The sequence below is a fragment of the Oryctolagus cuniculus genome, chromosome 13 (genome assembly GCF_964237555.1).
Source record: "Oryctolagus cuniculus chromosome 13, mOryCun1.1, whole genome shotgun sequence".
NCBI lineage: Eukaryota > Metazoa > Chordata > Mammalia > Lagomorpha > Leporidae > Oryctolagus > Oryctolagus cuniculus.
In genome coordinates this window covers 71,931,476-71,944,550 of record NC_091444.1, presented here as the reverse complement: position 1 = coordinate 71,944,550, position 13,075 = coordinate 71,931,476, and the positions used below count along the sequence as shown (strand labels likewise).

General features: G+C 41.5%; 1 protein-coding gene across 42 annotated transcripts in view; it reads left to right on the top strand.

Annotated features, from left to right (window-relative positions):
• The window catches only part of CELF2 (CUGBP Elav-like family member 2), a 931,997-nt gene that overhangs the window by 708,227 nt on the left and 210,695 nt on the right, over positions 1-13,075 (top strand). For 2 of the 42 annotated variants that reach the window (XM_070055749.1, XM_070055744.1), the window contains one exon: positions 6,134-6,183. The exons of 39 other annotated variants lie outside the window; for them this stretch is intronic. The gene's annotated coding sequence lies outside the window, so the exon portion shown is untranslated. Of the gene's footprint in view, positions 1-6,133; positions 6,184-13,075 lie in introns of those variants that run through there. One more of the 42 variants, XM_051820880.2, reaches the window with a different exon arrangement.

Sequence of the window (13,075 nt, the reverse complement as noted above, 5' to 3'; positions counted from 1 at the left end):
GTGAACCAACAGTAGGAAGACCTTTCTCTCTCTGTCTCCCTCTCACTGTCTAACTCTGTCAAAAAAAAAAAAAAAAAAAGCCCAGGGACCTAGTTTTGCAACTGGTTGATCAAAATAAGCTGTGCTGCAAATTATGTTTTGGTGAAAAAAAATCAGGTTTCTATTATTTCACAGGGAAAATTCATAGCAATTTATAGTATTGAGTGGATATTAAGTCTTACATTTATGGATTAAACTATAATATTGTAAAAAATAAAAAAGGAAGAGTAGTGATTATTCAAGTCTTTTAAAATAGATGCTGTAGTTTATATCTGTGTGTACATGGGTGTCCAGTGGCTCTCCTCAGGCTACCCAGTGGTATCATCCAAGTTCCTTGCCTTATTCTCTTCTGCTTTGTTTGTAAGAATTTCACTACCAATTAAACATGTCCACCAGTGTGTAGTCAAGAATAAGGAAGAGAAAACAAAGATTAGCATTGTTCCTTCTTGCTCCAGAATTGCTTCTTGCTAAAGATCTAATATTTAAAATAAGCGTCTAGGTAGGTTTTAATGACTACCCTCTCCATTTGTACCAGTTTTTACAAGTACATTACAGAGAGCAAAAGACCTGGGTACAAGAGTAAACTGTCGTGGGATGGTAATAAGGACATACACCTTATGGCAGTTAAGTTCAAGGCTAAACAGGCCTAAGAAGACAACCAAGGAATAAAAACAAGCCACTATCATAATTCGGCAAATGTGGGCAATAAAGTTAAAGCCCTGGAAATCAACAAGATCCTGATACTCAAGAGACCGTATTAAACAATGACAGGGCCCAATGAAATTGTCTTTGTGTTATAAATTTTCAATTGCAGAAAGTTACAACTCATTCAAGATCTAATATCCATAATGCATTCTGACAGCAGCAAAATCACTCCACCAGCAAAGGACTTAAATGAAAAGCAATGCTAAATGCCTGCCTAGGAGAAAAAAATGACATCATGTTATCCAATCACATGTCTAAAGGGCATCATAGGAAACAGAAGAACAAGGCGGCCAAATGGTCCCTTAGGCCTTTACGTAGCACCCATGTGGGAGACCCAAAAGAAGCTCTGGCCTCCTGGCTTTGGATCTGCCCAGCTATGGCCATTGTGGCCATTTGGAGAGTGAACCAGCAGATGGAAGACCTCTCTCCGTCTCTACCTTTGTAACTCTTTGAATAAATAAAATAAATCTTAAAAAATCTGGATAAATAAATATCTTAGAGTAACTTAAGAGGAAGCACTGGTTATTTGTTACCAGAAGTTAAAAAATATGGCAGAAGTGTTGGGTCAACTCTCATGTATACTTCATGTAGAGTTACTTTAGAATTTCAGTGATCTATCATGAACTAGAAAGCAGGAAAGTCAAAGTATTGGAAAGAAGGCAACTGTACCTGTTCCCCACTAAAGAGATGCTTGAGTGCTTGAGGAACCACTGGAGAGGAGGAGAGCCAAGCAATGGAACAGGACTTTTGAGTCTAGAAATTGACAGATGTATTAACATATGTCAGGAACCTAGCTTTCTCACCTTAGGTCAGAGGAAGTGACCCGACCCCCATTCTAATGTCAGTCCCTGTCTCCCTCCCACATTGAAATACTGATTTATTGATCCAACAGGCTATGCTTGGGGACACTAAAGAACAATAAAAATACAAGATTTTTGACATTTCAGTTTAGAGGCTTGTGTGATAACAGCAGTTAATGAGAGTAACAGTCATGGCAGTTGTAAAGGAGTCTTATACATCAGTGTACAATATAGGAAATATGTTGATAACAGAAGCACACACATAATACTTAAAAACAAATGGAAATAATATGTATTAAACCTGACCAATACATCTATGTCATCTAAGTTAATACTCACCTGAAATACTCCTGTTAGTGAGTATCCTTAACCCATCTTTGTGAATCTCTAAAGGGCCCAGGAACTTCCTGTTGGAAACTGTTCCCCACCCTGCACACCTGTAGCCTTTGCTTCACTTATGGTCTCCACTTACCATCTTTTTTATTTTTTTAAAGATTTTATTTGAGAGGCAGAGTTAGAGATTGAGATTGAGAGAGAGAGAGAGAGAGACAGAGAGAGAGAGATGGGGAGAGACAGAGAGGTCTTCCAGCCAATGGTTCACTCCCCAAATGTCTGCAACGGCCCGAGCTGGGTTGATCCAATCTGAAGTCAGGAGCCTCCTCGGGGTCTCCCACACAGGTGCAGGGGCCCAAGGACCTGGGCCATCCTCCACGGCTTTCCCAGGCCATAGCAAAGAGCTGGATCAGAAGCGGAGCAGCCGGGACTAGAAGTGGCACCCAGGCTGTTTTTCCCCACAGCACTCATCAGTCTTGTAGGTACCCAAGACTGGGTCTGTCTTCCTTGGTAAGGCTGTTCTGTGCATCTCTTGCTCAGCAGTATCTCCAGCACCTTGAAGAGTGTCCTTCAGTGAAGTACCGGTTGCATGACTGAATGCGTGAATGCTTGTGAGGATTAGTGCTTCTGATTGGCAGTAGGGTCTGAAAAGCAGGACAGGCAGGGGGAGAATCAGAACACATGGGGAGCCTACCTTTCCTCAACCTCCACCCTTCCGTGGACTCCCCTAATGGGAAACGGCAGGAAACCTGGTAAACCTGAGAGGTCACCTGTCTGTAATTTGGATGGGAACACTTCCCTTTTAAATGATTGAGATACCCATGGCTGCTGGTTTGAGGGAGCAACACCCAAATCACACAGTCTAACAACAGTGCTGTGTGAAATCTTAGGTGCTCATATGTCCTCAAATGGCACTTTCTGTAGCTCCACAGAATCCTTAAAGGTTAGTCTTATATCCACTGATTCTGCAGTGTTAAACCTTACTGTGAGAGGAGGAAGACAAACCTGAGACCTGGGACCCTGCACCTTTAATCCAGTTCTGGCATAATGTGCTGAGACACTGTGCTTGTCGCTCCCCCTCTTCGCGGAGGAACAACACAGGACCCTACGCTGTTCTTTTGTCTGCTTGGCCCTCCCCGGGTTTGCTGCTGGTTCTTCCCGGGTTGGCTGCCGTCCCTCCACCTCCGTGGAGGGGTGGGCCCCCCTGCCACTTTCCCCACTTCCGTGGGGGAGCGGCACACCGCCGGCCGGCTCTCTTGGGGGCTGCTCAGATGTTCCCCTTAGATGTTCCTGGTGCATGTTGTCTCTCTCCTCCTTTATAGTCCTCTTCCACCAATCCCAACTCTGCTACCCACACGCCGAGCACGCTGCTCTCCTCCAATCAGGAGCAGGATCAGCTCCTGCAGGTCATTGGTCGAACTGGAGGCAGCTGTGTAAAAGTTGTTTCCTCCTCTCCCAGCGCCATATTGTGGGAGAGCAGATGCATAGAATAAGTCTTAATTCCAGTAACTTAGCCTAGTCCGAGTTGCTCCCCACATGTGCTGTACCCTTTCTTGACTTACTAAGATTTCTCCTACAGTGCTGTTGAGGTCCCTGCATTTGTTTTAAGATAATTTACATGCACCCTTTATATTAACCTGTCCACCTCTTCTTAACAATTTCTCCTTTCCCTAGCATGTTTTGTTTTTTTTCATACATGATGTGAAATTGCAGAGGTCAGAGTCTCAAACTAAGTAAATGGCCCATGCATTTTGTTTCTTTCAATTTGTCAAAAAACATTGCCCTCTCATTATGGAAATATTTCTTCTGACTTGACTCCACTTTATTCAAGACTTAGCAAAACGATCTTGAAAAATTAAAATAAGTTTATCAATGCCCATGAAATATGCTACACAAAAACCCCTAGTTTTTCTAAGAAATATTCTAAATAGGCATATATTCATGCCTCCTACTCAAGAGGGCGTAGCAATCCTAAGTTATCAAGAAAGGGGTACTCTCAGCTGCTGCACACTTAGTACTTAATCTTTTTATAAAATTGGTCATTACTATGCTCATGCATTTTGATCAAATAACATGGATTGCCCTGACCAAGGAACTTTTCCAAAAGTTCTTACAGCAGATGGAATGGTTAGCACTTGTCAAAATGTAGTCTGAGGTCTAAAAGTATCAGTGTCACTTGGGACAGAGAGTACAGATTCCAGGATCTCTCTCTAGGCCTATGGAAATAAATCCTCTGGAGGTGGAGCCTGGGAATTTGAAGTTCTGCCAAACTCCCAGGTGACTTTTTATCCTTAGAGAATAGGTATGTCAAACATTTATTGATGGTGTGTAATGTGCTGGCGCTTTGCTAGATGCTGGGAATAGAGATATGCACAAAAACAGATGTGGAACCTGAATATGCTATGCTACTTTCCAATCGTAACTCAGACTTGAATTTTAAGGTTCGCAGAAGTGCCTGAAAACCTGGAGCTGACATTTTCAATCAGTTGGCCAATTAGCACATACTTATTCAGTTCCTTGGAGAAGGATGCTATACTGAACACCTGAGATGATAGAGAATAGAACATAGTTCCTGGGCTCTGAGAATTTAAATATCCTGTTTGCAAATGAAAAGTTAAACCATAGTAGAGAAGTCAGATAATTGAGTGCAACATTAAAAATACCACATTCTAAGACAATATTACGTGCTACATGAATGAAACTAACAGTATCTATCAGTGTTTAGATGTTGCTCTTTCCTTCTTGTAGTTCTATCAGATTTTTCTCAATCCTGATTCTGTATTGCTTTTATTATTTTGTTGTCTTAAAAATTTATCACGTAAAGAAGTATATCCCAGCCAGCGCCGCGGCTCACTTGGCTAATCCTCCGCCTGTGGCACCGGCACCCCGGGTTCTAGTCCCGGTTGGGGCTCCGGATTCTGTCCCGGTTGCTCCTCTTCCAGTCCAGCTCTCTGCTGTGGCTAGGGAGTGCAGTGGAGGATGGCCCAAGTGCTTGGGCCCTGCACCCGCATGGAGACCAGGAGGAAGCACCTGGCTCCTGGCTTCGGATCGGCGCAGCACGCCAGCTGCAGTGGCCATTTGTGGGGTGAACCAACGGAAAAGGAAGACTTTTTCTCTGTCTCTCTCTCTTACTCTGTCAAAAAAAAAAAAAAAAGTATACCCCTCAAAATGTTCCAACTTGCTTTTGTAGAATATTTGAAATTTTTGAAATAGAGTCTACTTCTGTTTTAGATAACATATAATACTGACTTACTGTTATCCAACCATAAAACAAAGGTTAATTGCCTAATTATGTAGAGGACTGGGCAGGCTTCTTTTTTCATTTTCAAAATGCTCTCTAATTTTGGATACATATGTATGTGTATATTTATATATGGCAAACATGGATGAGTGTATACATGTGTACATTTATATATATGTGGGTACTTCAAAAAGTTTCTGGAAATGGAATTAACGTAACTTTATTTTGGTGCAGAAATTTTTGAAATCCGTGTGTGGTTCTCATAATATAGATTTTGATGGACTTTTTTGAAAACCCTTTGTAAACATGGATTTCAAGATATTTTTGGCACAAAATAAATTTATCTTTTAATTCCATTTTCCTTGAAATTTGAAAGTACCTGTGTGTGTGTGCATGTATATGTGTGTATGCATACGTATCCATACATGAAAAATAGAAGAAAGAAGACATTCTTGGAAAATACAATCTCTGAATAGGGTGATACAACTCAAAGTTATTAGAAACAAAATGCATAGTTATTAGCTATTGATCGTTTGAAATGTTGGAGTTTGCTGTAAGTTGACTTTCCAAAGAAGACTGGTCTATCCTCTCTTGGGATTTTTAAAGAGGTCAGTGGTTGAGGATGAGTTAGAAATGTTCTCTTGAATGCTCCTTGGTAGCTCTTCTGGGATGGCTTTTGTGAAATTTCAGTACCCTGAATTTAACACACATTGTTGGGAGTTGGATCCTTATATTCGAAAGGGTAGAGTCTGGTTAGTGCAGTGCTGTGGTTAAAAGCTGCAGTTTTAGAATCAGACAAATTCATATTCCTGTATGGTCTCACTGCATTGTGTGGCTATGAACTTATATTTCTTAGGCTCCATATTCTCATCTATAAAATGGCCTGAGTAATAGTACTAACAGGGATATGAAAATTTTAAATAATTTAATAGCAGGAAGCACCTACTCAAAGGCCTGGCATACAGTAATCACTCAGTAAATACTGGCTCTGATTATATCATCATTATTTATTCAGGTAAAAGAGCCCACAGTATGCATACATCTTCACTTGGCTTTCCCTAAAAGGTAAGACAAATTAGATTCTATGAAGTACAAGATTTCTTGGCCTTTTTGCAATAACCATTTCTATTTGTACCTCAGGAAGTGTGTAAACTTTATAAAGAGAACTATCCATATTCTTTGAGTTGTCCCAAATCTTGGAATTTGAAACCCAGCTTCAAATGTATGTTCTTACTATGTATATCCAAAAGAGTGTAAAATTTAAGAATGTATCATTTATGGCTGGCGCCATGGCTCAATAGGCTAATCCTCCGCCTTGCGGCGCCGGTACACCGGGTTCTAGTCCCGGTCGGGGCACCAGATTCTGTCCCGGTTGCCCTCTTCCAGTCCAGCTTTCTGCTGTGGACCGGGAGTACAGTGGAGGATGGCCCAAGTGCTTGGGCCCTACACCACATGGGAGACCAGGAGAAGCACCTGGCTCCCAGCTTTGGATCGGCACAGCGCGCCAGCCGCAGCGGCCATTGGAGGGTGAACCAACGGTAAAGGAAGACCTTTCTCTCTGTCTCTCTCACTGTCCACTCTATCAAAAAAAAAAAAAAAAAAGTGAAAAAAAAAAGAATGTATCATTTAGTAATTCATAGTACATATTCCAGTTCAATTTAGGATAAATAAAAATAATGTGAACATTTTGTCCGTTAAAACCTCAGCATAAATGGGGTGAGGAACAGATTTAAATGAGATGAAACTCAATTGAAAAAAAATTAATACTGGATCAATTGTATTTCTTCAGTGCAACTTTTAGAAACTCAAATGTTCTTTGTAGCATGTTAAAATAATAATAATTTGGATAAAATCACCACAGTGTGAAACTGTACTGAAACAGAACATAACAATTTCCATAAAAAAGGCCTTGAAATGATGACAGGAATGGTTATAGAATTTTACTCCTCTGCAACTGCTGTTTATTGGAGATTTTTACATGTCAAATACTATACCATTTCTAAAACATGAACTGAAAAACACAAGTGGAATTCCCTTTGTTCCCTGGCTAAGGCTCAAGTTCCAGTGATGACCTGACCATGTTGGATGGCATTTCCTAGTCGTTCCTCTGTAGCTCTCAGCTTCATCTGCAGCACAGGGAACTTCTGAGCAGCCATTGCCATTCAGGACAGCACGCCTGTTCCCTGCCTGTTCCATGTGTCTTCCTCTAGAGTTTTGTTTGCTCTGTATTTATGTGCTTGTAACATGTAGGGCATTCTGTGCTGTGCTCTAGTGGTGACTAAAATGAACCTAACCCTCAAAGAATTAATAATTGAATAGAAAAGATGAACATGATGATGTCTTTTCAAGTGTCTGTTTTAAAAATATTTGGACAGGTGTCATGAACTGTCTTTATTTACTGTATTTCAATCTTGGTTCTCTTTAAGGAAGCCAAGATTCTAAAATAAATGGTATGTGGTCAGGAGGGGACTATCTCTTGAGTATGTTAAACAGAGAAGTATTCTCTCTCCTAAACAATTTATAATGATTTAAGGTGGAACCTTGGGTGCTGTGACTGAAAAGAACATAAATTATCAAGTCTAAGAGGGAAAGTTGGTACTTGTCATTTAATTTGAGCCCCGAACATACTGAAGGCATTAAGTGCAATGGTATGTGACTGAACTGATGGGAGTTAATATGTAATTACAGTTTTTTTACAGTGTTATAGTCATTATATTCTATTTATTCTATTTTCCTTTGGTAAGTTCAGTAAATGTAATTATAATTAATAACTTCAAAGATAAGCTCAATTACTTAAGTCATGAAAATGAATTGCCATCATCATATTGAGGATTTTTCAACCACCTTGTATAGAGAGTATCTATAGAAATAGTAATCCTTCAGAGACCATTCCTTGTAAAGAAGATGAAATGAATAAATGTGGAATGTATGCTGAAATGAGTGCAGTTTAAACAATTTTTAAAAAACACCAGAATTTTATTATAATTCTCTGTTGCCTTTTACAAACTTTGTAGACCATCATACTTTGGTTATAAATTTTAATTCTTAAATTATAAAAATTACATTTCAAGAAAATTTCTCTTTGCAAAATGTAGTTTATAAAAATTTAAAAAAGAATTCCTGTTAAAATTCAGGTTTATTTTTTGAAAACTTGATCTACTCCTGAAGAAATATTATAAAATAGGAAAACTTGTTTTAGAATTCATGGGTTTGTGTGCTAAAAGGGGCCATACTAATGTTTTCTTATAAGTATTTCAATTAATTTTTAAAAATTACTTATCTTCATTTTATTTGAAAGGCAGAAAAAGAGATGGAGATCTTCTATGCATTGATTCATTCCCCAGATGCCTGAAACAGCTGGGCCCAGAACTTCTTCTGTGTCTTCCAGCTGGGTGGCAGGGACCCAAGTATTCGAGCCCTCATCCGCTGCCTCCCAGAGCGCATGTTAGCAGGAAGCTGGAACTCGAACCCAGTGCTCCAATATGAGAATCTGGCGTCTTGAGTGACAACTTTAGCACCCTACCAAACTTCTCTAGCCTTAGTTACTTTTTAGAGTGAGATGTTCGTGAAGATTTTATGATTGTTATGTAAAAGTAAAACCTGTGGAGAAGAAGTTATTACCCAGGCTTGTGAGTTATTTCAGCACAATTAATATATACCTTTTCCCATTATTAGTCGCTCCTTTAGGTAAAACCTGTAAAATCTTGTAGCTCTTTCTCTCTCTGCCCCTCTCCCCAGGTCTGGTTGCTTGTCTTATCCTAGTGGTAAATACCCCTGTTCTCTTCCTCCACTCTTTCCAGTCCCCAGTTAGGCCTCGTAACTCAGTTATGTGTCAGTCAGCAAACATTCCCTCCAGTTATGTCTACCAGTGCCTCAACAAAATCCTCAATTCTGCCTCTCTAATTGGTGCACTTCTTTTTGTGTCCACTTGTAGCATTCAAGAATAGGCCAACTGCAGCTTATCATCTGCATGGTTTTCCAGGATGTTAAAGGCAGAATCAGCTTCCTGGGCTTTCACTTAGAATGAAAGTGGAAATAGATATTTGTTGATTTTGAGGGATGGTGACCCAGCATTATTTTTTGGAAAACTGTCTCACTACTTAATTAGTTAATGAGAAGTACTTCATAGTAACACAACTTGCCTTCAGAGGACTCTAGTTAGCATATTTTTATTCTTTACTGGTATTAGGTATCCAGAGGGATAGGAATTCTACTGTAAACTTCATCTTTAGGTTTTCAAGTGACCCCGTACAACTATCTAGTATGCTTCCATATGAAACAATGTAGACAGAATTCACCCACCTTTTAGGCTCATTTAGCTGTCTTCTTCAGTGGCGGTGTGTATGCTGACACAGTTTCATTTTATGAGTGTGGGGAGCAACTGGGAGCAACTCGGACTAGACTAAGTTACTGGAATTAAGACTTATTCTATGCATCTGCTCTCCCACAATATGGCGCTGGGAGAGGAGGAAACAGCTTCTACACAGCTGCCTCCAGTTCAACCAATAAACTGCAGGACCTGGTCCTGATTGGAGGAGAGCAGCGTACTCGGCGTGTGGGTAGCAGAGTTGGGATTGGTGGAAGAGGACTATAAAGGAGGAGAGAGGCAACATGCACGAGGAACATCTATCTGAAGGAACACCTGAGCAGCCCCTGAGAGAGCCGGCCGGCGGTGTGCCGCTCCCCCGCGGAAGTGGGGAAGGTGGCAGGGGGAACCGCCCTTCCACGGAGGTGGAAGGGACGGTAGCCAACCCAGGAAGAACCAGCAGCAAACCTGGGGAGGGCCGAGCAGACAAAAGAACAGCGCAGGGTCCTGTGTCGTTCCTCCGTGAAGAGGGGGAGCGACAATGAGTATGTATTTTAATCATGAACAAAATTTGGTATGTTGAAAAAGTACGAAATGCTGATTCTATTAGCTTTGTCACCTAAAAATTTAGCTCTTTGATATTTACTGCCCACCACTTACTTGAATTAAAAAATAGTCTTGCTGACTTTGTTTTGCATTCATATATGAAGTCACTCATTCAATGTAAGTTTTTAAAAAGTTCTGCTGTGGCCAGGGAGTGCAGTGGAGGATGGCCCAAGTGCTTGGGCCCTACACCCCATGGGAGACCAGGAGAAGCACCTGGCTCCTGGCTTCGGATCAGCGCGGTGTGCCAGCCGCAGCGCGCCGGCCGCGGTGGCCGTTGGAGGGTGAACCAACGGCAAAAAGGAAGACCTTTGTCTCTGTCTCTCTCTCTCACTGTCCACTCTGCCTGTCAAAAAAAAAAAATTGTTATGTTAGAGCCAGCACTGTGGCATAGCGGATAAAGCCACTGCTTGAAGTGCCAGTATCCCATATGGGTGCTGTTTCAAGACCCAGCTGCTGCTCCACTTCCAATTCAGCTCCCTGCTAATGCACCTGGCAGAAGATGTCCTAGGTACTTGGGCCCTGCACCCCACATGGGAGACCCAGAAGAAGCTCCTGGCTCATGGCTTTGGATCTGCCTATTTCCATTTGTTGCAGCTATTTGGGGAATGAACCAACAGATGAAAGATCTCTCCCTCCCTCCCTCCCTCCCTCTCCCTCTCTCTCTCTCTCTCTCTCTTCTCCTCCCCCTCCCCCTCCACCATCTCTCTCCTCCCTCTCTCTGTAACTCTACCTTTCAAATAAATAAATCTTTTTTTGAAAAAAAAAAGTCACCATGTTCTCTAGGCTCTATGCTGATCTTTGGGAATGGAAATATGAATGCTTAATCTCTTGGCTGGGAAGCCTAGGTCATATATGTGGAGCTATAGGTATAGCATGGTGCTTCCTAACCTGTGCTGGAGCTGTGGGATGGAGTAGAAGGGTTCCCTGAGAAGTGTTTCTGAATCAAATAGGATTTGACCAAATAATTGGAGGTGAAGGGTAGTCCCACACTGGAGGACAGTGGGAGAGTGAGTTGAGTCCATTTCTGTGACCAGTATGTCTGGAGTTGAGGCTTTAAAAGGGGGTAGCATGTTAAGAGAAGGGCTATAGAATTAGCCACAGATCCGCTCCTATAGGCTTTGATCATTCTGAAGACATTAAAGATTATCTAAAGGAACTTTAAGAGATTTGGGTGACCTACAGCAACAGAAGCAAATTTACATTCTGAAAAGATCCCTGTGGGAACCAGGTAGAAAATGAATTAGTGTGTGGTCTATACTAGACAGCTTATGACTAGGGAGGAATACCAAAGCAACAGGCCTGGGTTCCTCAGGCCCTTTGCCGTCGACTAGGAAGTGCAGAATAATCAATCATTGCTTATTTATTTAGTTCATGTTGCTTGTGATGTGTCTTGATGGATGAAGCTGAGAATTCAACAAACCGTTAGACTTAGTTCCTGCCCTCAAGACATTTAGAGTCTAGTTCAGAAGAAAGATAACAAAATTATAATGTATAGTGTCTCCATTGCTTGTAGAGTACTTTCAGAAGCAGTGATCTCTATTAATCTTTAAAACTATTGTTATCTTCCAGGTTGTTAGAGTTGACCTTTTATTAACAAGAAAGTGTAGCTTAAATTAAGTCCCTTTACTCAACCCTCTTTATAAGTAGTGGAGATAAAACCTCAAGCAAGATCTGTGGGCTTAAAGTACTGAGATCTTGCAACCATTCTGTCATACTTGTTAAAAAATACTGTAATTGGGTAATTATATAAAATAAAACTAATGTGAGATTGCATAAAATGTGATTGCTCAAACTGATGGCTATTTGGTGAGTTTGGAGAATTGACCATTCTCTGTGACTTGATAATTTGTTAGCTGAGTAGGAAGCTACTTTTAATTTTAGGTTGTAGAAAGGAATGAAGAAATGTTCAGAGGGAGACAACAGGGTATAACAGTACAGAGAGTGCTTATAAAAGACATAGAGAAAGAATTGGAGTTATCTATTGAATGCAATGGTGAAGAACTTGAACGTCAAAATTAAGTGTAGATAGGGCCAGTGCTGTGGTGTAGGGGGAGAAGCTGCCACCTGTAGTGCTGACATCCCATATGGGTGCCTCTTCAAGTCCCAGCTGCTCCACTTCCAATCCAGCTCTCTGCTTTGGCCTGGAAAAACAGTAGGAGATGGCCCAAGTCCTTGGGCCCCTACACCTTCATGAGAGACCCTTCCTCCAGGAAGCTCCTGGCTTCAGATCAGAATAGCTCTGACCATTGCGGCCATCTGGGATGAACCAGTGGATGGAAGACCTCTCTCTCTTTTTCTCTGTCTCTCTCTGCCTCTCTGTAACTCTGCCTTTCAAATAAATAAATCTTAAAAGAAAAAACAAAGATTAAGTGTAGGTAAACTATTCTAAAAAGAGGAGTGACCACAGGAGCTGAGAAATAAATACCAAAAAGGACTCTGCAGTAGTGCATAGAATGAATGGACAGATGGAAGGAAAGGTGGAGTTGTTGAGAAGAGCCAAGGGGTGCTCCTTCTCAGAAAGAGCCCCTCATTTTTTTTAAAGATTTTTATTTATTTATTTGACAGGTAGAGTCACAGTGAGAGAGACAGACAGACAAAGGTCTTCCTTCCGTTGGTTCACTCCCCAAATGGCCGCAAGGGCCGGAGCTGTGCTGATCTGAAGCCAGGAGCCAGGAGCTTCTTGACGGTCTTCCATGTGGGTGCAGGGGCCCAAGGATCTGAGCCATCTTCTACTGCTTTCCCAGGCCACAGCAGAGAGCTGGATTGGAAGAGGAGCAGCCGGAGCTAGAACTGGTGTCCATACTGGATGCCTGCACCACAGGCGGAAGATCAACCTACTGGGCCACGCTGCTGGCCCCGAGCCCTTGTTTTGCCTCTTCATTTCCTTCTGTGTGCTTCTAGTGTCGCTCTTTCATTCTGCATCCTTCAGTATTTGAGGTGGTAGAGATAATTTCCCTCAGCCCACAAATGCTTAGAAATCTGTCACCTTTCCATAATCCCAAAAGCCAGTTCAATGAAATGCTTTGCTCTTCTTTAACCATCACG